Raw genomic sequence first — 27,903 nt, forward strand, 5'->3', positions numbered from 1 at the left:
TGCCTTCTAGCATCATAGTTTGTCAGCGATTGTCACACACATAAATGTCTCTAATGATAAGATATAATGTGCTCATAAATGAAGAGTCACAATGGTAAGGTGGAGGGAGAGAATAATTCTACCCCAGAGGATCTAGGAGAGTTTCCTGGAAGACATAGGGTTTGACCAGCACACTGAGGAATGAGAGGTGCCTTTAGTAGGTACGAGGGAATGAGATAGAGAGAAGGGTTTTCTGATGCATCTTAAATGGCCCTTTATTGTAGTTATTTTTTTTTTCTGTTTCTCTCCCTCTTCCCACCCTCTGACAGGCCCCAGTGTGTGTTGTTCCCCTCTATATGTCCATGTGTTCTCATCATTAAGTGGCACTTTAAAGATGCTTCCGTTAATTGACAATTCTGAGTCCATAATGGTAGAAATTTCGAGAAACAAACTGACTGCCAAGGAAAAATCTCCATGCACCGCAAACAGTTTTGGCTTTTTTTGAAGAGATTGACAATCAGTTAGGAGTCTGAATCAGGTAAACCTAATTTTTGGTATTCATCCATTTTTCCTGAGAACAACACTTTTCTCATTCTTGCTGTCACTCTTCTCTAATCTCTAAATAATTTTCCTTTTCAGTGGTTCGTTTCTGCCTGAACATTATTTGATAACATAGCTGTCACCTAAAAAGAATGTGGTCTCTTCCAGAGAGGCTTAAAACTGCAGAGGCATTTTTAGGGAGGAGTCTGGAAGGATGCAGGAGAATAGGAAAACACATTCATTGAGCACCTACCATATGCCAGGCACTGTGAAAGTCAGTTTTATATATGTGATGTATTTGATGTCATAATAACCCCATGCATTTATGTAATTAATCACACCCATTGCAGAAGGGATGGAGACACTTGCTGAGCCTATAGTAGTAGTTCTTAACTTTGACTGTTCCATTAGAATCAAAAGGTGGGAAGAGCTTTTAAAAATCCCTTTACCTAGACCATACTCAGCACAGTGGAATTAGAAACCAGGGTGCTGTGACCCAAGCTTTGATATTTTTTTCCCATAATCCTCAGGTGGTGCCAAAGTTCAGCCCAAGTTGAGAACTACTGACCAAGAAAGTCTCTTATCCCTGCTATAGTGACCTCACACAGGGAAGTTTGAGAGCAAACTCCTTAGTTTGATTTAAATAGCAACTTCGTGTAGATGCTACCATTCACATGATAATAGAAGAGAAAAAGAACTCACAACATTTTTTTAAAAAACTATTTTAAATTAGAAATTTGCTTATGTAGAATCTATGGGATTTGGGAGCTGGTTGGTTTTAGGAGGCAATTGTTCAGTTCTGCTTATCTAGGCTGGAGCAAACTTGGAAGGAGAAATCAGATATATGAGGGAAGTTTCTGGGTCAGTCCAGACAGGGTATTTATTACCACGGAGATGACGAAAACAAAGAGTCGTACAGATGGCAGGTGTAAATGATGCCCTCAGTTGAATCAAGGTGTCTTGAAGCCGGGTCTTGAATTAACAGATATAACACAGTCCTTGGGATCCAGAAGTGAGAAAGGAAATTTTAAAATGAGAAGGGCCAAAATGCTTCAAGACAATGGGGTGAGCTAAGCACAGTGACTGGTGGTCACTCTTGGCAGGTGCCATGTTGGGGGAGGTTGGCTCTTACAGGCATCAGTCTCCAGATGTCAGTAGACAGGGAGGAATAAAAAATAATGACATGACAATAAATTCCTTAGGTGATAGTATTATAATGTCCATTATTACAAATAAGGAAGACAGAAAGAAGAATAGACTCTTGGTTGTTGGGGAGTGTGTATGTGTCAGTTTAGGGGAAGGCTCAGGGTGAGGATGATACGGGAGAGTCTAGGCAGAAAGGGAAATGGTAAGTTTGCTTTTGGTACATATTTAGTTTGAAATGCTGGTAATTTATTCCATGGAGGTGTCTGGAAGCCGGGGAAAGATATAAAGTTGTTCTGAGTTTCAGTAGGTCACTGAAATATGCTGTCAGATACACCTTCATCCGGGTCCTTGGTTGATCAGTGTTTCCCAAAACTCTGGGCTCCCGATTCAGCCTCCAGTGGACTATATTTGTTGGCTGTTTCTGATTCTGTAAGTCCTGATTAAAATCTCCAAGTACTCCCTGCATGTGTAGGCCAGAATTATTTGGAATGGCTTCATCAGTTTTCTAGAGAAAACTGTACGAGTATATAGTTCTTTCAAGAATTTACTCAGAAGTGTCTAGCAGTTTGGAGAAAGCAGCCTGGAAGGCCATGCAGTTTTTGCCTTCTCTTGGTTTTCCTGCTCTTCAGTGGTCATGCTAGTTCTTCTGTGTTTGTTTTTCTCCCAATCTATTCTTTTACTGCTTTTTCCCAGGAGGCTGATCCCTGAAAACTGCTCCCTTTCTAGATTCTGATTGGGTTCAGCCAATGAGAAACCCTGGCAGGAGATCAAAGGACAGAAGGAGAGATAATCAGGGTATTTCATCTCCACCTCCTCCCCTCTTTGGTACCGCATCTTTGGCAGTTGCTGAAATACAGCCCTTGCCTGTCAGAACCTTCTTTGTGGCTCCAGTTTTCATTGTATCTTGATAACACTATTTCCTCCCTTTTCTTCTTTAACCAAATACATAGTAATGACTTCCTTCTGTTGCTTATCAGTGCCTCAACATACTTTGTTGGTTCCTTTAACCTTTCCCCGAGCTCTGTAATTATTCCCTTTATTATTATAGTCTCTTCATTTGAATAATTTTGGAGGAGGTGTGGTGACTTCTATTTCTTCTTGAGATCCTGATTTATGAGTCCTGAAGAGGGACACAGGTCCCAGTACATCCTTAGCTCCAAGTGAGATCTTATAGCCTAGAGGAGACCAGGATTTCAAAGCAAGGCCACCCCCTGCCACTAGGGGTTCCACAATTTGATAATTTAGGTCATTTAGCGTACCAGGATCTCCTATTATATTTCCTACTTGTAGACTAAAAGGATCCCTAAATATTCTTTGTGTTCCAAGATGAATGTTAATTATACCACTCATGATTGTAACAAGATGAGGTTTAGTAGATAAAACAGCCACTCTACAGATATCAGAAAGGATAGTTAAGGATCTGAAAGATCTTTTCAGTGACATACTGTTTAGTGACTTGAACAGGAACAAATTATTAATATATTTTACTTTCAATGATGTGCTATGCTAACACTTTGTTTGAACTAAAGTTTCAGGTTTTCAACTAAGCATAGGCGTACCTAACATTTTTTTCCATAATAGTTATTGGAAACAAGGTTTTCATCTTATTTGATGTGACAAAATGATACTCTTCCACCCTCACATAATTATAGGCAGGAGCCTCATTGATGAATGTGCTATTTCCTTCATTTGCAGGTAGGTACTTACATTGGGCTTATCTAACTCAATGAGTAATCATAATTACATAATTACAATGAGAATCATAATTATTGCACACACAAGAACTGGGACTTTATTTTCCTGCTATTAAAATGTATTGTTTCATATTTAGAGTTGTGAGGAGGACTATTAAAAGTATTAAAGAAATATATAAAAATGACTAAAAGAAGTAGGAGAACTTTCTGGGGTCCTTAAAAATAGGATAGTGTTAAATAAAAATAAAAGATTGAAGGATCAATTCATAAGTACTTTATGGTGTGATGGGTACTGCTTATTCATCCCCACTGGGGAAATAACATAAGGTTAAAAACCGTTGTTCTTTCAGCTCCTCTCTGATCCCTTGGCTGGAATTTCTCATATCTGGGGTGTCTTTTTTACTTTTGTCTCAACAATTCTTCTGGGCCAGGCTTAACTACATGGTGTGACAGAACTCATCTTGAAGGATAAACATGACAGATTATTCAACTAAGACATCAATCAATAGTGGCTGAGCAAAGAAGCTACATCCAGCAACCTGGCCACAGGGTAGGTGCTGGAATACCTCATTAGAGCCAGAGGGTTCAGTGCTGAGGGTAGCAAGTTCTTTTTACAACTAGTTATGCCTAATGTCCTATGTTTGCTCTGTCTCTGTCATTCCGTAGTAAATTTCTGGAGGCCAGGAATTGTGTATTCATTTCAATTCCCCACAGCATCTCACAGGGAGCTTGGCACCTATATTATTCATCATTGACTTATAGCCAAGTCAAGGTTAACCTATAAGCACTACTGCTGACGGAAATGAATGAAATCCTTTCTTTTTTTGAGCATATCTCATCTTCCATTTCATGTGATTGAGGAAGAGAGTATTTGCTTTGAGATGAGGTTTAAATTAGATTATTCAATAAGATTCCTTCTGGTTCTAGGATTCCAGAATTAAGTGCCAATTAATGAAGCCTCAGAATGCTGATTGCCAAAAGAATTGATTACTTTGACTTAAGGTATATGCTAAGGAGTAGACCTTATGTTGGATACTGCCTCATGGTATGAACAGGCATTCTTTTCTCAGATGTCTCCCGAGTCATTTACATGTGTTTTGGGTGAGATTGGTCTTTTTAATGGGCACAAGAGGCAAAAAGTAAAGTCTTCCTTCCCAGTATTCATGTAATTGTTACCGATCTTCAGGGCTCATAGCAATAAGCAGGCTGTGGAGTTGATGAGGAGGCTGGTTGAAAAGCCCTATTAGAGGTGAACAGGGTCCTCTCCCTCGTACTCATTTGCACCGCTGGTAGAGTTAGTGTTTTGAGTCTGAAGGACACTATGACTGTTATCAGTTTTATTGGACAAGTGAATATAAAGGTAATTAAAGAGACCATGCCTAATAACCCAACTCTTACAATTTAGAAGTAAGAAAGAGGCCTGATAGGGTACCAGGGATATACCTATCATCCTAATTAAGTGCTAACAAGACAGTTGTCCTCACTTTGGTAACTTCAGTATATTCCCTGTGTTAACTATCTCCAACCAGTGGACTCATCTACAATTCTTAATTCTGCTCCATGGTTACCCTTCTTCATTCTCCACACGAGCAATGTTTCTATAGGCTTCAGTGTTTAGCAGGTGGTGTCCCCAATGCACTCACCCCAAATTGCCCATCCAGTTTATTCATTCATCCACCTTTTCACACCTTCCCCCTGCAGTTCAGATTTAGCCAAATTGCCACACAGTTTGCACTTACCATCTCCTCCAGCGTTTCTACTTTATTAAGCAAGCACATCTCATAAATGAAAACAAGAGGAGACGTGTGGCAAGCCCATTCTCTTATTTCACTAAAAATTTTTAAAATCACCTACCCAACACGTAGTGCTTCAGGAATGTGAGTAGATATAAATCCAATGAATCAGTAGAGATAAATCCAATATTTAAATGAACATGCATAATCGAGTGGCAATTTTCTAAATCAGAGAAGCCTCTGGCTCTAGCTGTATTTAAAGACACCTCAATATTTTGATTAAATATGCCAAAAGGCAGAAAATGTTTTTAGAAATGTATAACAATGGTTTATGATGTACAAGGCAAAGAAAAACTCTTGTATAATTACCTAAAACCTCCCAATTTTATTTGGAATTTGCTTAGCATCTCTTTTTAGCCTTGTTAACTATAAGTTTGAGTTCTGAGAATGAATGGCATTGACATTTTCTGTGAGGTGGATGAAGAAAGTGAAATCCGGAGAGCCTGATTGATCTATCAATATTTGCTGAATGTTAATTCTAAGAAAAAATGGACTAGCCATTTCTGTATATAGCCAACAGGCCCAGGTATAGTTACATTAACATGACACTAACCTAAATAGAGAATTTGTTGGTGACATTATGACACTTTACTCCTGATCATAATTTACAAATAATAATTTTCTTTAGGCATAATAAACTTTTACTGTGCACAGCAATGTAAAAGGAGACTATTTGAAACACAGGAAATGATTATTCTCTATTCAAATACATCTCACAGAAACTACTGTATCTTTTCTTTGTTCACACATTTTTCCCTTGACATTATTTTTTAATTTCTTCCTTATAAGACCTTCTACCAAAGTAGTTTGTTTCTGTAATTTTCTAACTTTCAGTATGTATATAAAGAATTACATTTTTAAATCCTTTATAATATTTTACTTGGAATTTTAAGATATAACTTCTGGTCAAGTCCAATATATTTCTTCAAAATTAAGTCTTTATCAAAGAGGAGAGGTATTTGATTCTGTGTGATAATTGCTTATGGATACAAAATAATCAGTCAAGATCAGCTTGGCTGGGCACAGTGGCTCGTGCTTGTAATCCTAGCACTTTGGGAGGCTGAGGCGAGTGGATTACCTGAGGTCAGGAGTTTGAGACCAGCCTGGCCAACATGGTGAAACCCTGTATCCACTAAAAATACAAAAATTAGCCGAGTGTGATGGCGCATGCTTGTAATCTCAGCTACTCGGCAGGTTGAGGCAGGAGAATCTCTGGAACCCGGGAGGCGGAGGTTGCAGTGAGCCGAGATCACGCCATTGCACTCCACTCCAGCCTGGGCAACAAGAGCGAGACTCCGTATAAAAAAAGAAAAAGATCAACTAGATACTTGACGAATGGCAGGGTTAGAATCATAGAAGCTAGCTGGCCCTGAATTGTTGATCAGTTAAAAATGATCATGGGGTTTTTAGAATAAAGAAATGACATCATAGAAGTAGTCTTTTTATACAGTGTGTTAGGTAGTGTAGAGAAAATACTTTTTTTAATACACAGAATTAATTCAGCATGCAGAAAAGGCAAACCAATGGCATTTCCCTAATATAGTTGGAATAGGCAATTCAGGATTCTCATTAGAGCTATCAGTGACTGAAAATAGGCAGCAAAATTGGCAAAATCCATTTGTGTGTGTTGAAAACACTCAGTAAAATAGGAATGGATCTCTATTTCTTTAAAATGATAAAACATACACTTTAGACCAAAAGCCAGCATCTTACTTAATGGGGAAACATTAGAGGCTTTCCCATTAAAGTTGGGAATAGAATAAGATTTAAGATTGCCCATTATTTTCACTATTATTTCACATTGTGTTGATAGTATCAGCCAAGAAAATTAGAAAAATGAAAGTAATTAGAAGTGAAAGAAAGAGACAAAACCACTTATATTTGTTGGTGACATGGCATGGAGGAAAAACTACTACAGAAGATATTAGCAATCATAAATAAAAACAAAATCCATGTTCAACATTCTCAAGAGCAAATTGAATAGACTCTCATTGGCCAAAAATGGGACAGTTTAAATATCAGTAAGAATAATGAGCATAACTGACTGAAACACATGAAATATGCTTAAATCCATGAGTTCACAATAATGCTAAAATTTAATATTCCTAATTGGTCACCATTTACATTTAAAATTTAAATTCCTAATTGGTCACCATCTAGTATTAAAGGGTACTAGAGAACCAATTAATTACTGGCAAACTGGCAAATAAAGGGAAATAATCAGGCATTTATTCTGCCTTTCTCATGTGAATTGTAACCAAATAGTATGTAAGAGGAAGTTTCTCTTTATGGAAGAATTCCAACTAATACATAAAAAAGGAATGATAATTAGAAGATCCTTATTTTGTAAGCACTAAGGAACTAACAGATCTAGGCATTGGTCATCAATAGCTGCTAACAAAACAAAAATAAGACAATCAGAAATTATGAACCTCCTGGTGGAAGAATACAATAGCATCCATGAAGCAGTTTTGCCATTAAAAATTTTCAGCATGAAACTACTTAATCTTTAAAGCATCTACTTATTTGTAATTATTGAAGAAGATAGAGAGGCATTTAAACTACACCATGGGGATGCATTCAGTAAAATCCAAACTTTGAGAAACTCTATGTGGTAAACATTGTTTTTCAACTTAAGTTGCAAAGAAATAAAAATGGACAAAGAATGACCCTGTGGATTAGATGAGATACATGATACATATGAACCAATCACAATGGATGAACTAGATTTGGATCCTGTTTAAAAAAGAAAATACCTCTGTGGTGACTCCTGCAAGATCTCACTGTTCCCACCACTGAGGAAAGTTGACAATGGTACCTGGTCCTAGTATTAGAGTTCAGACCTCACCTTCCTTGCTACCGCCTGTCCAGGAACAGCCTCTGTACATTGCAGTGTCTGCACCCTCATGGTGCTCTTTCCTGAGTCTCCATCTTGAGAGCGTTGGCAAAGCCCAAGTCACATTCCTCGACCTCAGCTATAGGAAGGCCAGGAAAGTGAATATCTGGCTGCTCCCATGGGGAGAAAGTCCTCCTAGTGTGGGAAGTTCCCCAACAAAGGAAGGTATTCAAAACACTGGATAACCACAAAGTGTCACAAATGTCTATTCCAGAAGTTTTTATTTTAAGAAAAGTTAATTAGAAATGTATGATCCCTAACAACACCATGGCTTCTAGACTGATGTTAGTTTGATGAAAGCTGGATTTCTGTCAGTCATATAGAAGTGTGGTGAAATTCAGCCATAATTGAAATAGAGTGGGATTTGTGAATGAAATACAAATCCTACTTTATGTGCTATTTCTTTAAATCTTTATGCATATTGAAATATTTTAAAACATGGTAAATAGATGTTATGACTTTCTACTTAAATGTTTCAATAAAGTAATTTTAAATATTTTAAAGCCTATATTAAATTAATTTTTATTTTAATCAAAATAAAACACACTAATTGTATTATTACTAAAAGACAGTGCAAAAGAACTTTATGCTCCCCACCTACAGCTGTGCTCACCTTTTAGCAATGTATTCTGCTATTTGTGTCCATTTTCAAAATAATGTGCATGTACTGATTTGATTCTTCTGTTTTATTTTATTTTTTACTTACTTTTTATTTTTGTTAGAGACAATGTCTCATTCCACCACCCAGACAGGAGTGCAGTGGTGCGATCACAGTTCACTTAACCTCAACCTCCTGGCCTCAAATAAGCCACCCAAGTAGCTGACACTATAGGTTTGTACCACAATATTCAGCTAATCTGTTTTGCTGTTGTTCTTTGTAGAGACAGAGTCTCCCTATGTTGTCCAGGCTAATTTTGAACTCCTGACCTCAAGTGATCCTCCTGCCTTGACCTCCCAAAGTCTTGGGATATAGGCATGAGCCATAATGCCCAGCGCACTATTTAATTTTAGACTTAATTGATCAACTGACTTCAATTATGATGAGTTAGGATTTTAATCTCCCAGTTTCTTTTTCCTAATCCTCTTTTAATTCTCAAAATATAGTTATATTACAATCTTAGGTTAACTTTTTACCTAGTAGTTTTTTTAAAAAGTGATCATGTTCATTTTTTAAGCCATGTAATATATATAAATTATGTTTCCTTCATTTTATGTCTTTTCAACTATTACTATAGTCTAAGTTTGCTTTTTAAATTTGTTTTCTTAATTTTTTAATCTAAGCCTAAGTCTTCTGTACTCCGATAACTCTGTGCAATGCCTCTCAATTCAATTTTGCACATAGTCAAAACTATCAAAGAGTAGCTTTGCTTCTCTTCTGAATAAATTCTTCCTGAAGATTCTGAAGCAATCTGGACTGGTTGCTTTCCAGGCCTGCTGCCAAGTGCTCATAATTGTAATACTGAATACATCAAAAAGGAACCGAGAGACTTTCATATGCCAAGTTTTATATGAAGTACTCGACACACATAACTTCACTGAGTCCTTACACGTTTCATTCATTCAATAAATATTTATTAGCATTTACTAAGTGCCACATGCTGAGTTAGTGGATGGGCATATACTATTGTATAAACCGATGTGGTTCATGGCCACATGGAACTTACAGTCTCAGAGAAAAAGCAGGTGGAAATCATACCCTGAGATAAGCGGAGGGTGCAATGAGCACACGTAAAGTTTGGGAAAATCTCTGAGAAACTGACACTTGAGTTGGCACCTGACGGATTTGTTGAAATCATTTAGGAACAGTGGGTGATGAGAAGAAGGGAAGTGAGAGAGGATGTTCCAGCGAGAGGATGATGGCGCATGCTCAGGTCCTCTGGCTGGGTAGAGTTCCACATTTGCAGCCCTGGAGGTTTTAGGTACAGAAGCGTATGATGTGCCTGGAGTGAAGGGGAGATCAGTCAGGGGCCCAGGTGCTATGCTGCAGATTTCATTTAATATCTACTTCTGGCTCCTGCAATTTGACAATTTCTTTAGGTTTATTATACGTTGGTTTCCTCATTTTGGCTTTATTTTCCTACTTTTTTAGGCATCGGAAGCTCTCAGAAGAGTAACTACTTGCTCTCATCTTTATCCATAGGAATTGACCAGCTGACCAGCTGGCTAAGTACCCAAATGTGTGTGGTGAGGGTGAGACTTAAAAACAGAGCTCGACATCTGAAATCTAGAAACAATTTGGTGCCAGTGTTCTTCACATGAAGTTAGTGATGCGCTGCCAGTATTGCAACAGCATCCTCCTGGGACACATTTCTAAGTAGGTGCTCTTTATTTATTATGGACAACTCTCTGATGAGGGACTAGGGGAAGGTGGCAGAAGCAGAAGAGATATGGTGTTAAGCTATGAATCATGGTATCTTTCCCAAAGAAAGAATTCAGTGCAGACACATGGCCTGGGACAATGGCATATTCACACTCAGAAAACTTGGTTAACAAATTGTCAGAAAAAAAAATCAAGCAGATCTAAAAATCAAGCAGATCTATTGATGCTACAGAAAAAAAAGGATTAGAAGAACTTGAATTGTTCAAATTCAAAACAAAACAAACCTGAACACCAAAAACAATTTGTTGGTCAAGAAGTACCTGAATCATAGTGCTATTTCAGAAGGTGTAGATCCTTTGAGAATCTTTTCACTCTTTGTTTGTAAGGCAATCTTTTACTGCTCCACTTATGGAGAGAAAGCATTTGGAGAAAAATGCTAGCTTGATAAATGTTTGAACTATTATAGTATTGGGCACATGCCCAAATGTCATTTATCACATTGAAATTAAGCTCTTCTTTGCATAGGTAATTGTGATGCCTATAGTTGATAGCTGTTTGCAGGAGTGATCCAGTCTGAATGATATATTTTCCCTCACATTCTTCCCAGTGATGGACAGTCTGTATCTGCCTCCTGCCAGCCGCATTGCAAACATAATATGCTCTTTGCAGTTTCAATCAAAATGTATGTTGTTTTAACCTGGATGATGTTTGGTAAAGTTCTTTAGCTTAAGGAAAAATATTTTGTGCTCTATCACACTTAGTAATAACTCCCACATGCTTGAGTCATGTCGATCACATTCAGGGATTTTCAGAAGAGTTTGTTTTTCTGTGACTGTAGTCAGTAACAAGATGCAGGCAGAAAACAAGACTCTTAACCTGAATTCTGCTGTTGGAAGGCAAAATAAGACTCTAATGGTGGAGGAAGAATATTCTACCTGAATTTACATCATGTTGTAGCCTGGCTCCTTGCATTTTGGTTTTATTTTGCTGTCTCCATGCTTTTTTTTTTTTTTTTTTCTGAGACGGAGTCTTGCTCTGTCACCCAGGCTGGAGTGCAGTGGCGCGATCTCAGCTCACTGCAAGCTCTGCCTCCAGGGTTCACGCCATTCTCCCATCTCAGCCTCCTGACTAGCTGGGACTACAGGCGCCAGCCACCATGCCCAGCTAATTTTGTTTTTGTATTTTTAGTAGAGACTGGGTTTCACCATGTTAGCCAGGATGGTCTCGATCTCCTGACCTCGTGATCCACCTGCCTCAGCCTCCCAAAGTGCTGGGATTACAGGTGTGAGCCACCACGCCCAGCCTGCTGTCTCCATGCCTCTTATGGATGTGTCTGTATTGACTATCTCAGAGGATGACTGCTAGAAGGCAGGGACCTGGTTTATGTCATTCTTTGTACAGACCCAAGAACAATGAAGAACTTGCTAAAGCTATTGGATGTGATGCCCAGAATTTATAATCTGAAGCTGTCATTTGAGATCATTATGGCTGCTTGAGCTGATAATGTATGGGTAGTTTATTGATTGGAATACTGGAGCTTAAGTCTAGCCCCTGTACCATAAACCAAAATTTTCCTGATTTCAGAGACAATTTTTGATGGACTTACCCTAACCTATCTCAGATGACACTCACATATAAGTCAGAATATAAACTTAATAATGAAAATATACATATTTACCTCTTTCTTTCTTCAATCTCTACCTTCCTTCCCTCCTGCCTTCCTGCCCTTCCTTCCTCCCTTCCTTCCTTCCTCCCTCTACCCCTTCTTCCCTCCCTCCCTTCCTTCTTCCCTCCTTCCCTTTCTTCCTTTCTTCCTTCCCTCTTTCCTTAAGTTGTTTAGTAAATTCCTCCTCTTTGCTTGAACTTTTATATAGTTTCTCCTATTTATGAATGCTCCCATGTTAATGAGGAAGAAATTAAAATTCCAAAATGTTCAATAACTCATTCATGTTCACAAAGCTCATATATCGCAGAACACCAATATGAATTGAGATCTGTATAGCTTCAAAGCTACTACTGTTTTATTTATTTTATTTTTACTACATTGAAATACATAGTCTTCTGGTCTACTAATTGCCTTTTTTAATAGGAAATTCTTCATGGAAAACTGTACTGTAACTGGAAGTATTTGAAAATCAAAGTGAGAGATGAGCTGAATGATATAACACAGGGCTGCTGTAATTGACCAGTTTAGCTGGATTATTTTATTTTATCTAGGGATATAGCAACCAAAGGAATCCTGTGTTTAATTTTATAAGTCAGAATACCCTTTCAGATGTGCAGTATTTGAGATATTAGAATAATTTTTTTCTCTTTGGGCTCTCCCTTTTTCTAAACCTGTTGTCCTTCAGATGGGACACAGTATTACTAACCAGATGAGAAAAGACATTGTTGACATGCTGAAAATGGCAGATCAAAGGAGCCAAGGAGCCTGGGTCCTTAAAAGCGTAATGGAGACACTGACCTTATTTACTTTTTTTTTGTTTGTTTTTTTGAGATGGAGTCTTGCTCTGCTGCCGAGGCTGGAGTGCAGTGGCACGATCTCTACTCACTGCAACCTCTGCCTCCCCGGGTTCACGCAATTCTCCTGCCTCAGCCTCCCAAGTAGCTGGGATTACAGGCACCCACCACCATGCCTGGCTAATTTTTGTATTTTTAACAGAGATGGGGTTTCACCATGTTAGCCAGGCCGGTCTCAAACTCCTGACCTCAAGTGATCCACCAGCCTCAGCCTCCCAAAGTGCTGGCATTACAGGTGTGAGCCACTGCACCAGGCCCACTGACCTTATATTGATACTGCCTATCTCCAAACTACTTAATTAAAAAAAGCCCAAATATATATATTTATGGTTTACATCACTATTAGTCAAATTGTTTTGTGACTAGCAACTGAAAGCATTAATGATACATTGAACTTGTTGGAGTACAGCAGGCTCTGCCTAAGTTGATACAAATACTGGAAAAGTACTATTAAATACGAGTACTGGAAAATCACATTTGTGATGATTTTGGATTGTTTGTCTCTTTGCTTGGCCCACCCGTAAAATCAAGTTTCAGGCTAAAGGAGAAAAGTCGCAGTACTTTTTCCAGTATCAAAAAATGCTTTTAGATTAGCAGTGTCCTTACCCTTGAAGAATCTGCTGTTTCATGAAGAGGTGATCTTCCCGTGTCTGAGAGGAGGCTGAATGTCATGGATGCTGTGAAAGGATGGCTGTGCTGGCTGGGACGTTGGATAAGGTGACCTCTTCTAAGTCTTAATGCCTGTGATTTTCTAAGTGTTGCTGCCTTTAAATGGAAGTGGCCTCTTCATCACAAAGTCTTCATTGAGAAGAGTTTGAGCAAAGGACCCGTATCCATGGTTTGGTTCTGCCTCGACCTAGCATTGTGATTTTGAGAAATTAGCTTCCCCAAGTTTCTAGTTTTATTTTCTCTAACAATGAGATAATTTTCAATTAAAACAATTAGTTGGACACTCCCTCCTCCATCTCCTTCTTTCCCTTTTTCTTCATTTTAATGGCTTATTACGTGGAGCCCCGTATTTAGACCCGTAGGAGAAGAGACGGTCTGGTCTTCCAGAGACGAGGTTGAAGTTCTGCTTTTCTGGCTTCCTTCTCATTTTAACCCTCTCCTCCCTGTGGAGCTGAGGAATGTGTAGAACATAGTTTGACAAACTCTGTCTTAAATGTCACCGAGTTCTTTTAAATCAGAACCTTCTATGATTCTACCACAGATTGAGCACAGAGTCATAACAAGAAGATCACAGCATTTACATCCGCCAAGAGGAGGCAAACTGACCTGTTGCTTTTTCCCTCTATTGTTGAGTTAATATTGACTGAAGCCATTGTATCCATTGGCCCATGAACGTAAAGAAGTTTTATCAAAGAGCCATTAAGAACATGGAGTCATTTTGCTTACTTCTTAGGCCTTATCCAAATTTTAATATATGGTGACTTTGAATGCAAGATTTCAGACCATTCTACCAAACTTCCAATCTCATTATACAAATGTTCTGATACAAGAATCTTTGGTCACTTTTCACACAATGAGACTTTTTAGGCCTCATACAAATGACGCTATTTTTATACTGGGGCAAAATAACCTGATCACATTTCTTCTTTGTGTCTGAACTAAAGCTTGCCTTCTTCCTGAATGTGTGCCTTGAAATACATGTGTAAATTAACACTAAAAATTTCATTCCTAAAGAGATTTCTTTATGCTTGTTTTATATCAAGTTCTTACTCTGCTTACACATTAAAGTAATAAAATGCATAGACATGGCCGTTCTTAAACTTTGAAGATCTGGCATGCTTCTATGTGAATATTATTTCATCTATAGCCTTTGAATTGAGAAACTCCTTTGTGTGATTTCAACAACCTTTTGTCCAGAGTTAAATGCACTGACAGGGCTTTTAGACAGAGCCACAGAAAATTCTCTGCTGAATACTTAATCAGTTCCTAAGTTGGCAGGCTTCCTCTTTTCCTTTCTTCAAGACTATGTGGCCAGACTACTAGAGATTTTTATTTGTCACTGAAAGTTTAAGACTAAATAATTCGGATATACTCATATCATATTATTTTCATCACATACATTCAATGTTTTATACAATGTACATACACTGAGGTGTGTTGAAATTTTGTCATTTTTGAAAAATGGGTTTATGTTTTTACTAGTGCATTCCTTTACATTCAATAGCTTAATTCTTAATTATTTCACCTAATAGGATTATTATAATCTCTTTACATTTTAATACAGAAATCTGAATCAGATGAGATCCTATGTCTAGCAATTAAACAGAAAATTATTGGGCAATGAAAAATGTATTGAAAATTGCTGTTATACTGAGTAAACAATGATGGAGGGAAGCCAGTGACATTCAAAATTTTCTCTTTGTCTAGTGCTTCACAGCAGGAACTGTTTCTGGCAGCTTTGTGAACCAAGAAAGGCAATATTCTTCTGGGGTGAGTTCTCATTCATTGGCTATCTGGAGTGCATGGAGAAGAGCTTGACTGGTTGGCTGATTCCTGTTCCCCCACTTTCTAAGGAATCAGTTCAACCACATGTTTTGTCATTGTCAACTTTATATAAATAGACTTCCCTTGGCTATTGTTGGTCTTTCGAAGAAGGATTGAATCTTGTTGAAGTTTCTTTCTTACAGACATGGAAAATGCTGGTGGCCATAACACTCCAAACTATTTTTCTGGATCTTAATTTGACTAGGGAGAGAGAAGGTCATTTTTGTTTAAACAGGGATTGCATTTTACAGAAACATTGCCTTGAGAGACACAACATGAATTACAACATCATGATGTATTCAGCCAGATGTCTGCAAGACAGAAAATCACGTGACTGAGCAGGGCATGTGAATGTTCTTAAACGGGGAGAAATAGAAAAGAAAAACCAAACATGTGTCAGATATTTCCTTTTTGCATCACATTATTCCCAATCATATGGATGCCTTATGTATATAACTTGCCAATTATGAATTTCCCCTCATGTATATTAAACTTAAGGATCACTATAATTTTAATCTTGTTAACAAATTTGTTGTTTGTCTATATCTATTTAGGAGATTAGCATCCAGGGCTCATTAGGTATCTGTTAGGATGGTTGTTAGGGCATAGTGAGAAATTATTTTTTGACACTCACAACAAATGTATATGGATATACATTTAGTTTCTTGGGATCCTAGTCCATGTATTTGGAAAGTATATGTACTTGATGATCCTGAGCAAAACTGGAATCATTTGAATTAATTCATCTTTTTTTTCACAATTGGCAATCTCACGCTCAGTATGTTAATACATATTCACTAAATAATCATAGTGTAGTTTGTAGTTTCTCAGTTGCACAGAAATGGTTGGGTTCTTTCAGGGATCTTTACTTGAAGATAAGGATCAGACCACTATTAAGGAAAGGGAGGATAATCCTGAGGTGTGGGAGGGGATGGTCATGGATTTACCTATTTTTACTGTTTGTTTTATTTACTCTATTTCTAACAACCCAATCACTTCTCCAGTGGCAAAGGCCTTTGGTATTTGGTAGGCACCCAATGCATAATTGCTGATGAAAGAATGAATTCTATTGCCAGGGCATCCATTTCATTTTCTCTGCAGCCACACCATCAGCATGGCAACTGCCCCGACAGCACATTCTTTTCATGATTGTTTTAAATTTCTTATGCTATTTTCCGTAAGGTAGTGGTCTATATAATTTTTAGTCATGCACTCCTATTAATTAAGTTTTGTGCATGCAGTCTCTAAATACATATTTTACAAATAAGATATTCTGTTGCTTTATAAAATATAGTTAATCAGAAGAATGAGATTGCTAATAACAATTCTAATAATTATTTCTCCATTTTCATGGACTGTCTTGCTAACCTTCCTTGCACACTCTATTCTGGAGAACCTTGGCTGTTGAAAGCATAAAGGAAGAAGAATGCAGTTTTTGCCTTGGGGAGCTTACATCTTATCTGGTATACCAGATAAACACAATGAAGGACAACACAACGGTAAATAAGGTATTTCATGTCATGGTGGACTAGAAGAGAGTCCCTGTACAGAATTTTGCTAAAAACATAAAATTTAAAACATATTTCAGTCTGCCACCTTTGATTTGTAGTAAGATACTTCTTATGTTGAATTGAGTTTAAGCACACTCCAAACTTTGCAATAGATACATTCTGTTCTCTTGGAATCATACAGATTTAATATTAAGAACAATTTTTCTTTACTTCAATGTTTCTCTTTTTCTTCTATCCTGAAAAACCTGACCACTTAAAACTGTCCTTCTAATCCCCTTCTAAAAGAGGAAATTTTACTTTTTGATGGGACACTTTTGACCTAGGTTTTGACTCTGAGGGAAGGATAGCCTAGGAGGCAGGTGTTTCATAAGTACATTGTAGAAGTTCATTTACTTCAGGCATGCAGGATGACATAGCAAAATGTTTATGGATCACAAACATAAGTGCAGTGATTCTGTAAATAATCCAACAACCTAACTTGTCTTGGCCAGAAATCTAGATGCTGACATCTGGGAAATATCCTTTTAGTTTGATGTATGCATCTTTCTTCAGGGCTCTTTATCCTTTAATACCTAATTGTTCTACCTTGTTTTTTTTTTTTTTTCATTCCCACTCCTTTTCTTCTACGCCCTTAGGTCATATGTATCTATTTTCGTCACAGTCAAGGTGGCCCCTGTATGTTGGAAAAGGTCACTCCTTTAGTAGGAAACTAGCAAATATCTACCTAAAGTGAATTCATATAGTCATTTGTGAAGTAAATCATCTTAAGAAATGGTACAAAAATAAATTATTTCAAAATCTCTACTGAGTGAGGTATATTTGCAAGGAGATAATGGTATACTATTTATCTACTCATTTGTGCTATAACTTGACTATTTAAAATGAGTATATTAACATAAGGATTGCGCTGTATATACAATCTAGGAGAAAAAGGAGAAGGTCAAAAGCTAAGATCGGTGAATATGTCTCTAGGAATAGTTGTCCTGGGTCCTCTCTAGACAGCATGATAAGTATAGAAGTCTTGGTAAATTAACATATTGCCATTTAGGTTTACAAATTCATTTCCTGTGATTTTGGCTAATGTAAGTTTTAGGTCACCGGAGCAAAGTCAACTTTGGACCCATGATATAGAGAGCTAAAACCTATATTATGATGAATCTACTAAGACACCACACAATAAGAAGCTCTGTCTGAGGCCCCAGCTGGCTGCTGTGACATGTTTTTAGCTTCCACATATTAGTTATAGTAATACTAGCTGCTGTAAAATACAAATCTCAAAACTTTAGCCACATAACAAGATAAACTATTTATTCTTGTTTATTAACACTCTAATACAGATGTTCCTAGTGGGGAAGTAGGGGGGGCTTTGCCCTGTGCAATGTAGGGTCCAGATTGCTGGTGGGGTGGTCTATCATCTTCAACACCTGGCTCCTCAGGTTGCCTTGGGTGTTGACATCTTACAGGCAAAAGGAGTTGGTGTGGGTAAGAAAGGCGTACTCACTTTTTAACCATGTTGAAAGGGAAGTGACATATATCTTTCCTGCTTCGGTTCCACTGGGACAAGTCAGCTATATGCCCATATGTAGATGAAAGGAGGAGGGGATTAGGAAATGTAATCTCTCATAGAGCAGCCAGTTCCCAGCAATTACTCCACAATAAGGAAGGAGAAGTGAAGCTCTGAAGAACTAACTGCTAAGCCCTCTCTGCCGTAACCCATAGTATTGTGAAATGTTCCTACGGACAAGAAGAATGTTAAAGTAATCATTTTAAATCTTTCAGTTTGCAAAGCAAACCTTTGCTGCAATGTTTTATCTTTAAGAACAAGGCATGCATCTTATATTAACAGTGAAAGTTTAAATTATAAAGTACAGCATTTAGATTACATTCAATATACAAAGTGATGGTGAATCCTGACAATTACCTACTTAATTTCATTGCTATAGACAACTGACTCATCTAGACCTATCATAGATTTGTCATCTAAGTTATGTAACTTGGTTTACTATTAATATTAAATAGATAAATAAAACAAACTCTTTGTTTTATAGTCATAAATATAATATAAATTGTGCATTTTATTCTTTTCAAAACTGTTCCTAATTGATTGGAAGGAAAAAAAGTATTTTTCTGTATGTGAAATAAAGAAAACTCAAACATCTATTTTACAGTTTTGATATCTGTTCATGGAAATACTCAATGAATTGGAAAGAGATTCTCTGTGATATATCAGATTACAGAAAATATCACCCAAAGATAAATACATATTTCTTAGCACACAGGACTTTAGAAATATAGAAATATTTAATGGGCAAAAGATGGACTAAAGTAAATATTCAAGCTACTTGTCCATAAAAGAGCCTGAATTCTGTTTTAATATGTAATCTAATGTAGGTCTAGTCTTCTTGTTAATGATGTTTTTCCTTGAAGATGCTTTACCTTTATTAATTCTATATTCAGTGAAATGAAAAGCAACACAAAACCAAACAAATTATTTTAAACTAATTTTTTTTTTTTGAGACAGGATCTCACTCTGTTGCCCAGGCTGGATTGCAGTGGTGCAATCTCAGCTCACTGCAACCTCTGCCTCCCGGGTTCAAGCGATTCTCCTGTCTCAGCCTCCCGAGTAGCTGGGACTACAGGCACAGGCCACCACACCCAGCTAACGTTTATATTTTTTAGTAGAGACTAGGTTTTACCATGTTGCCAGGTTGGTCTCAAACTCCTGGTCTCAAGTGATCCACTGGCCTTGGCCCCCCAAAGTGCAGGGATTACAAGTGTGAGCCATTGCAACCTGCCTAAAACTAACTTTTGATTGCAATTGCAATTGTCTTTTTCTTTCTCTTTTTTAAAAACAGAATTTTTGTTCTTTTAATAAACTGAATTGCTGTCAGTCCTATAAATAGATCTGATTTAGCTGGATGTTTTATTGATTTCCAATTAGCAAGAAGGCATAGATTTGGCCTCGAACAGCGAGCCTAAGTATACAACAGTGATCAGGGAAGATTTTGGGGCTGCTACCTTCCTCTCCAAAACAACATGTATTGAACAATTAGAATTCCTTAGGTGTTAGGATGGTGAGAAAATGAAAGTAACAATACCAATGATTAAGTGCCTACTCTGTGCTACCTGTGTTAGAGGCTTAAAATCACTGAATTTCAGAATAATTCTGCAAGAAAGATTTCATTATTCCCATTTTGCATATGTAGAGCCTAAAATTCAAGGAGGTTGAGTGATTTGCTCAAGGCCACATAATTATTTTCAGGAGAGGCAGCATTCTATTCATTTGTGTCTGATCTCAAAGCTCTTATCTTTTTCCCTAGGCTAATCCTCCTCTCTCAGTAAGGTATCCACAACAAACATTTTGGATCCTTAGATAAGTTTATTATTACACTTTTGCAGATGTCAGTCCTGCCTTACTCTGACATTAGTGACTGCCCTAGGCACTAGCATTTCACTGCACACCATAGCAATTATTTATGATTTGGAGATTTGCAGCCTGGGGCTGGTTTACCGGAACTGTTTTGAACAAAAACAAAAGGAACTCTTTTCTTGGTTGCTCCAGGATTCTTTGATTCTTTGATCCAAAGAACTCTGTTGTCTGTAGGAGACGTGGAGGAGGAGTACACACAGAAGAAAGGCCTTTTCCAGGCCAGTGGCCTTGCTTGTTTTATATGAGTTTAACTTTCATACTAAATCTCATCCACTTCAGCAATTTCTTTATGGTTAATTAAAACTCCCTGTAATTGTTGTGGTATGGTAGAGATGGAATGGAGATGACTTAGGAGTGAATAAGATGATTTCCAGGCACTGGCAGGTGAAATGTGTACCATTTTGCAAGGTAAAATTATATTATAAATCTTTGTCCCTGGTATATTGAGCAAAATGGATAAGGGTTACTCATAAACCCTCATGCTGCAGCCGCCAACCCCTTTTTAAGACTCAGCCAATGCCTCAATTTCTCCAGGAAACTTTTCTGATCTCTTCATGCTCCAGGCTAGGCAGCCAAACTCTATGCTCCACAGCACCTTGTTATTGCATTGATTACATTAGCATTACAATAGATGTTTGTGTTTAACAATAGTTTGAAAAATAGGACCATAACTTTGTCTTATGGTCTTTATACTGCCGGTGACAGTTTCCAATGCCCTAAAATTTCTCAGTATAAGTCTTTGAGAAGACCTGAATTGAGTTTCATTTATTTATTTAATAAATATTTAGTGAACACCTATTATATGGAGACATAAGGGAGAGGAAAATCAGACATTTTCAGCTTTTCATTTTTGCTACTAAAAGTCATCAGTTTGATTATATCAGATTGAAAATTTCTTTCAGGATTTGACATCTGAAGCCACTCAGACTTGTCTGTCTATAGAACTAGTGTGCTTCCTTCAATTAGGCACCAGCCTTGTATAATCATCCTATGTGTGGACAACTGAGAAAGAAGATACCCAATAAAATAACATTCTTAATAAATCTTCAAAGGACAATAATCGACTAATTAGTTATCACTGACGTCTGTGTATATATTTAAACATAGAAACACTGTAGTTAGTATTCAAATAAACTTAAACACCAAGCAGAAGCAAGTGCCCTTGTATAAAGTTCAGTTATTATCAATTTCTTTCTTCTCATCACCAAATCTAAGCAGAAAACTTACCATGACCTTTTTCTTATGATCACATTTTTCAGGGCATATATGCAATGTCAATGTAAATTTGATTGGGTGTGTTAATCTTCTGCTTAAAATTTCATACTTAAATCACTGTCAAAATAAATTTAAAACTTTAAAATTTTTTGCATGAAATAAAAGGCCTCACATCCCTTCTCATCGTATTAAAGCCCCTTTAGTTGCTATTCATAGGCCCCCAACTGGCTAGCAGTTCATTTCCCTACACTTTTTCATATAGTGTGGATGCTTCTGTTGCTGGAGAACCGAACTTACCTCTCTCATCCTTTTAGGAGCTTTCTGTGCCTGCTTTTAACCCTAATACACAAAACATGTGTGTATGTGCTACCACCACATTATACATATCTTTTAAGATTACACTCATCACACTGCACTGTATTCTTTGCTTAGCTCCTTGATTTTGAGATCTAAGAAGGCAGGGACCATATTTCACCTATTTTTGAAATTTTACTGGCTGATATGGTTTGGCTGTGTCCCCACCCAAATCTCATCTTGAGTTGTATCTCTCACAATTCCCACATGTGGGGAGGAACCTGGTGTGAGGTAATTGGAACATGGAGGCAGGTTTTTCCCATGCTGTTCTCATGATAGTGAATAAGTCTCATGAGATCTGATGGTTTTATAAAGGGGAGTTCACCTGCAGAAACTCTCTCTTGCCTGACGCCATGTAAGATGTCCCTTGCTCTCCTGCCATGATTGTGTGGCCTCCCCAGCCATGTGGAAGTGTGAGTCCATTAAACCTCTTTCCTTTGTAAATTACCCAGGCTCGGATATGTCTTCATTAGCAGTGTGAGAACAGACTAACATACTGGCTATTGACCAGCACTACGAAGTTTGGCTTGGGTTGCTCTACTCTGATCTGTTTAGAAAGACAATATTAATTTGACTTCTGACTTTTATTTTATTGTGGTAAGATATTAGGTGTATAATATGGTATTATTATCTATAGGCACAATGTTGTACAGCAGATCTCTAGGACTCATCAATCTTGTATAGGTGAAATTTTGTACTTGTTGATTAACTATTTCCCATTTTCCCATTGCTCCAGCTTCTTTCAACCACCCTTCTATTCTTTGCTTGTAAGGGTTTGACTACTTTAGATACCCCATATAAGTGAAAGCATGCAGTATTTGTCCTTCTGTGCCTGGCTTATTTCACTTAGCATAATGTCCTCAAGGTTTAACTATGTCGTCACATATTGCAGGATTTCCTTCTTTTTAAAAGTCAAATAATAATTCATTGTATGTTTATACTGCATTTTAAAATCCATTCATGTACTGGTGGACATGTAGGTTGTTTCCACATTTCAGGTATTGTGAATAGTGCTGCAATAAACATGGAATGCAAGTGTTACTTTAAAATCTTGATTTTAATTCTTTTGGACATGTATAGAAGTGGGATTGCTGATCCCACTACTGGGTATACACCCAAAGGATTATAAATCATTCTACTATAAAGATGCAAGCACACATATGTGTACTGTGGCACTATTCACAATAGCAAAGACTTGGAACCAACCCAAAAGTCCATCAATAATAGACTGGATAAAGAAAATATGACACATATACACCATGGAATACTATGCAGCCATAAAAAAGGATGAGTTCATGTCCTTTTCAGGGACATGGATGAAGCTGGAAACTATCATTCTCAGCAAACTATCACAAGAACAGGAAACCAAACACTGCATGTTCTCACTCATAAGTGGGAGATGAACAGTGAGAACACATGGGCATAGGGAAGGGAACATCACACACCGGGGCCTGTCAGGGGGTGGGGGGCTAGGGGAGGGATAGCATTAGGAGAAATACCTAATGTAGGTGACTGGCTGATGGGTGCAGCAAACCACCATGGCATATGTATACCTATGTAACAAACCTGCACATTCTGCACATGTACCCCAGAACTTAAAGTATAATAAAAAATAAAATAAAATAAAATAAAATAAAATAAAATAAAATAAAATAAAATAAAATAAGAAGTGGGATTGCTGGATCATATGGTAGTTCTATTTTGCATTTTTTTGAGGAAACTGCATACTGTTTTCCATAGCAGCTACATCATTTTTCATCCTCACCACAAGAGTTCCAATTTCTCCCCATTCTCACTAATACTTGCATTTTATTTTTTTTTATGATAGCCATCATAACAGGTGTGAGGTAATATCTCATTGAGTTTCTGATTTGTATTTCCCTGATGATTAGTCACATTGAGTATCCTTTCATATACGTTTTAACCATTTGCATGTCCTCTTTGGAGAAATGTGTAAGTCCTTAGCCCATTTTTTATATAAGGTTATTAGTTGTTTTGCTATCGACTTGCAGGAAGGAGTTCCTTATATATTTGGAAGTTACCCTTTATCAGATGCAAACATTAGAAGTGACTTACTTCTTTTCATCTTCTTTTATCATAAAATACATTCTGCTATTTAAGATTCAGCTAAATCAGAGATAAAGAGATAAGGTGCCTGCTTCATGCTCACCTCTTATTTGCAGTCCTAACTACCCCTCCCTCCACACATGCCCTCACCCTTTAGGGAAAGAGTTCTTTGGCAATTAGAACTTCAAAGTTCACTCTAATCTAATCTAAAATCTTCAAAGTTCACTCTAATAAGCTGGGAGCTAGACAGATCTGATCTCACCTCTTATTTGCAGTCCTAACTACCCCTCCCTCCACACATGCCCTCACCCTTTAGGGAAAGAGTTCTTTGGCAATTAGAACTTCAAAGTTCACTCTAATCTAATCTAAAATCTTCAAAGTTCACTCTAATAAGCTGGGAGCTAGACAGATCTGATTCAGAATTTATTCTATCACTACACTTCATGATATGGTTTTTCTCTGTGTCCCCACCCAAATCTGACCTAGAAGTGTAATCCCCACATGTCAAGGGAGGGAAGTGATTGGATTATGGGGGTGGTTTCCCTCATGCTGTTCTCGTGATAGTAAGTGAATTCTCATGAGATCTCATGGTTTTATAAATGGTACTTTTTCCTGCGCTCACACTTCTCTCTCTTGCAGCATGTGAAGAAGGTCCTTGTTCCCCCTTCGCCTTCTGCCATGATTCTAAGCTTCCTGAGGCCTCCACAGCCGTATGCAAATGTGACTCAATTGAACTTCTTTCTTTTATAAATTACCTAGTTCTTGGGGAGTGTTTTTATAGCAGCTTGAGAATGGACTAATACACTTTATTAGTCATTCAACCTCTCTAAGCCTCCATTTGCTTGTCTGTACAATGGAAATAATAACGTCTTCTTCACGGAGTCTTTATTATTAGTATTAGAGGATCCAATGAATGGAAAACACCTGGAATAGAGCTGGGTTCCTGTGCATGCTTACCAAAAGTCCTTTCTCTTCTCCTGCAAATCTTTGAATGTCTATCTTGATTAATTCTTGTTGTATTTATATTACATGTTTGAACTACAGGCATTGGAATCAAACTTTCTAAGTACTCATCTTCTCTGGAATACCAACTAGTAACCAAGTAACTTAGTAAACTATGACTCAGTTTGTTTATCTGTAAATTAAAAATAATAGGCCGGGCGCGATGGCTCACACCTGTAATCCCAGCACTTTGGGAGGCCGAGGAGGGCAGATCACAAGGTCAGGAGATGGAGACCATCCTGGCCAACATGGTGAAACCCTGTCTCTATGAAAAATACAAAAAAAATTAGCCAGGCATGGTGGCACATGCCTGTAATCCCAGCTACTCAGGAGGCTGAGGCAGGAGAATTGCTTGAACCCGGGAGGTGGAGGTTGCAGTGAGCTGAGATGGCACCACTGCACTCCAGCCTGATGACACAGCTAAACTCCATCTTAAAAAAAAAAAAAGAGTATTATCACCCCAAGGAGTTGTGGAGACTGAATGAAATGTTTACTTCTTTAAGGAGTAGCCATTTTGTTATGATTTTCACCCTTGGACTTGTATTTTCACCATTGGACTTGTATTTTAATAGAGTTTAAAACATAGTGGTATGTTTCCATTTTTATGTGTTGCTTTTGTTTTATTGAGGACTATCAGAGAGGTTGGTTTCTGAAATTTTTCTGTTTAATGAAGATTTAAATTGCTATGAACACCTACTAACCTCCCTGCCCAGTGCCTCTATTCCTTTGCAGAACAGCTATCTTGCTTTGTCAATTATGTGTTTCAAGTTGTATCTGTCAATCACAGAAACCTGCCTTCTTGGCCACAGTGATTTGTCCATGGGTGGAAATAGCTAACCCAAAGTAGACCAGTGAATTGTTTTCCTTAGAATGTTAACTTGAGTCAGTTCCTGCAGGCAAAGCTGTGAGTTATTAGACCCCAGGACACAAGATGACCATATTCCCTGCAGTGTAAAACAAGTCAATCTGAACACGACTTCAGAATTACAGAGAGTGGGGCCAGGATGTTCTGATACCATTTGGTCTCTGGTTCTAGCCACTTCTTTGACCAAGCTGTACGCTGCCCTTCATTTGGCTACTAGACACCTCCATGAAATTCTCTTGGTAGCATGTTCCATTTCAATTGGGCTTCTCTCACTTGTGATGTGTCAAATAACACAGAAAAATTTTGGTATGTTAATGATTGTTACAGAAGACAAGGTGTAGCCTGCTATTTTATTCTAATATTATTATATTATAACATTATAAGCCATCTTTATGTTTTATGTGCCCTTCATGTACATTACTTTTAATGACCATGTAATATCTCATCATATAGCTATATTAAAACTTTATTTAACTTTTCCGCTAGTAAGGTAAATTTAGATAATTTTCTTAAGACAGAATCTTAAAATCAGTGGGTGGAAAGCTTTTGATATATATTGCCAAATTGTTTTTAGGAAGGTTGTAGCCCCTGGAATCCCATCTGTACTGTCCAAACACACTATTTCATTGTACCATTTCTAGCACTGATTATTAATAGTTTAAAATATTTTGATCATTTGTACTAGTAGAGTTCAAAATTTCCTCTCATGTTTATCTTGTGTCTATTTTTCTATCATTTGATTGCTAATGCACTTCTTATTGATGTATATACGTTTTTTAAATACAATTAACTTTTTATAATATTTGTGTTATTTTTTTCCCTTTGTTTTATAGTTTGCTTTAGCTTTTGGTTACTTTTTTATATAACAAAGATTTATATTTTAATGCTACTAAATATATTAGTCTTCCTTTCCCCTCAATTACTATTAAGCTTAGAATATCCTTCTATGTTAAATATCAGATATTCACCTATATTTTACCTTTCTTAAAATAAATATTTAAAAAATTTCATCTGTCATCAATGTGGGATTCATTTTCTCCAAAATAATTAGCCGTTCTGAAAACTAATTATTGATTAATCTCTTCTCTCACCTATTGATCTATAATAAGATCTAAAACACAATATATTAAATATTTTATATACGTAAAAATGGTTGTTCATAGATCTATACCAACCATCTACAAATGTATCCTTCTTTCCCATTCTATAAGGTTTTGTTTTATTTGTATATACTTTGATAAGAAGTGACAATAGTAATAGCTATCACATATTGAGTGCTTGCTTACTATGCACCAGACATTGCCCTAAATAATTTCCATTTATTATAATTTTTAAGCTTGTCAAAAACTTATGAATTTCTAAGAGGTTCTTCTTCATTACTCTTCTTTTGCAAATTATCCTTAGGTATTCCTGCCCCTCAGATGAACTCTAGAATTATTTTGAGAAGTTCTGTATTTTTTCCTTAAATATAAAAAAATCACTTAATATTTTTACAAATATTGCCAAAATTTTCTTCTGGATGAGTGCAGTAGGGCTGGCTCAGCCTGGGATGTTGGGAGCAGGGACTGGACAAGGGCATATTAGGAACCTCCCCACCACTGCAGAGCAAGGGGAGAGGGAGAGTTGAAAATGAACAGACAGTATAGTGCAGGGCTGTTCAATAGAAATATAATAAAAAGTACATCATACAAAATTACATGTGTAATTGTGAACAACTTTCTAGTAGACAAACAAGATAAAAAAGGTTAAATTATTCTAATAATATATTTCATTTAACCCAAGCTATCCCAAATATTTTCAAAAAGTTATCCTTATATAAATTATGAACGGAATATTTTACATTTTTTCTACTAATATTTGAAATGGCGTGAACATTGTACACATACAGCATGGATCAACCAGGATCAACCACATTAGGAGTGCTCAGTAGCTTCAGGTGGTTGGTGGCTATGGTATTGCACAGCACAGATTTAGAGAAAGCCTCCAATCTTAGAACAGCAGGGAGGAAAATGTAGGCTAGGCCAGAGAAAAATTCCACAAGATAAAACCAGCTGTTCCATAGGGCAAATAGAGGGTGA

General features: G+C 37.2%; 1 long non-coding RNA gene across 1 annotated transcript in view; it reads left to right on the forward strand.

The window, feature by feature from the left end:
* Positions 1-865: 865 nt before the first annotated feature.
* LOC109029444 (uncharacterized) overlaps positions 866-27,903 on the forward strand; it is a 90,130-nt gene continuing 63,092 nt past the window's right edge. The window contains exons 1-6 of the long non-coding RNA XR_002008527.4: positions 866-939; positions 10,189-10,362; positions 10,976-11,050; positions 12,458-12,508; positions 15,265-15,327; positions 15,633-16,889. This is a non-coding gene — a long non-coding RNA (uncharacterized lncRNA). The remainder of the gene's footprint in view (positions 940-10,188; positions 10,363-10,975; positions 11,051-12,457; positions 12,509-15,264; positions 15,328-15,632; positions 16,890-27,903) is intronic.

This window comes from Gorilla gorilla, chromosome 14 (genome assembly GCF_029281585.2).
Source record: "Gorilla gorilla gorilla isolate KB3781 chromosome 14, NHGRI_mGorGor1-v2.1_pri, whole genome shotgun sequence".
NCBI lineage: Eukaryota > Metazoa > Chordata > Mammalia > Primates > Hominidae > Gorilla > Gorilla gorilla.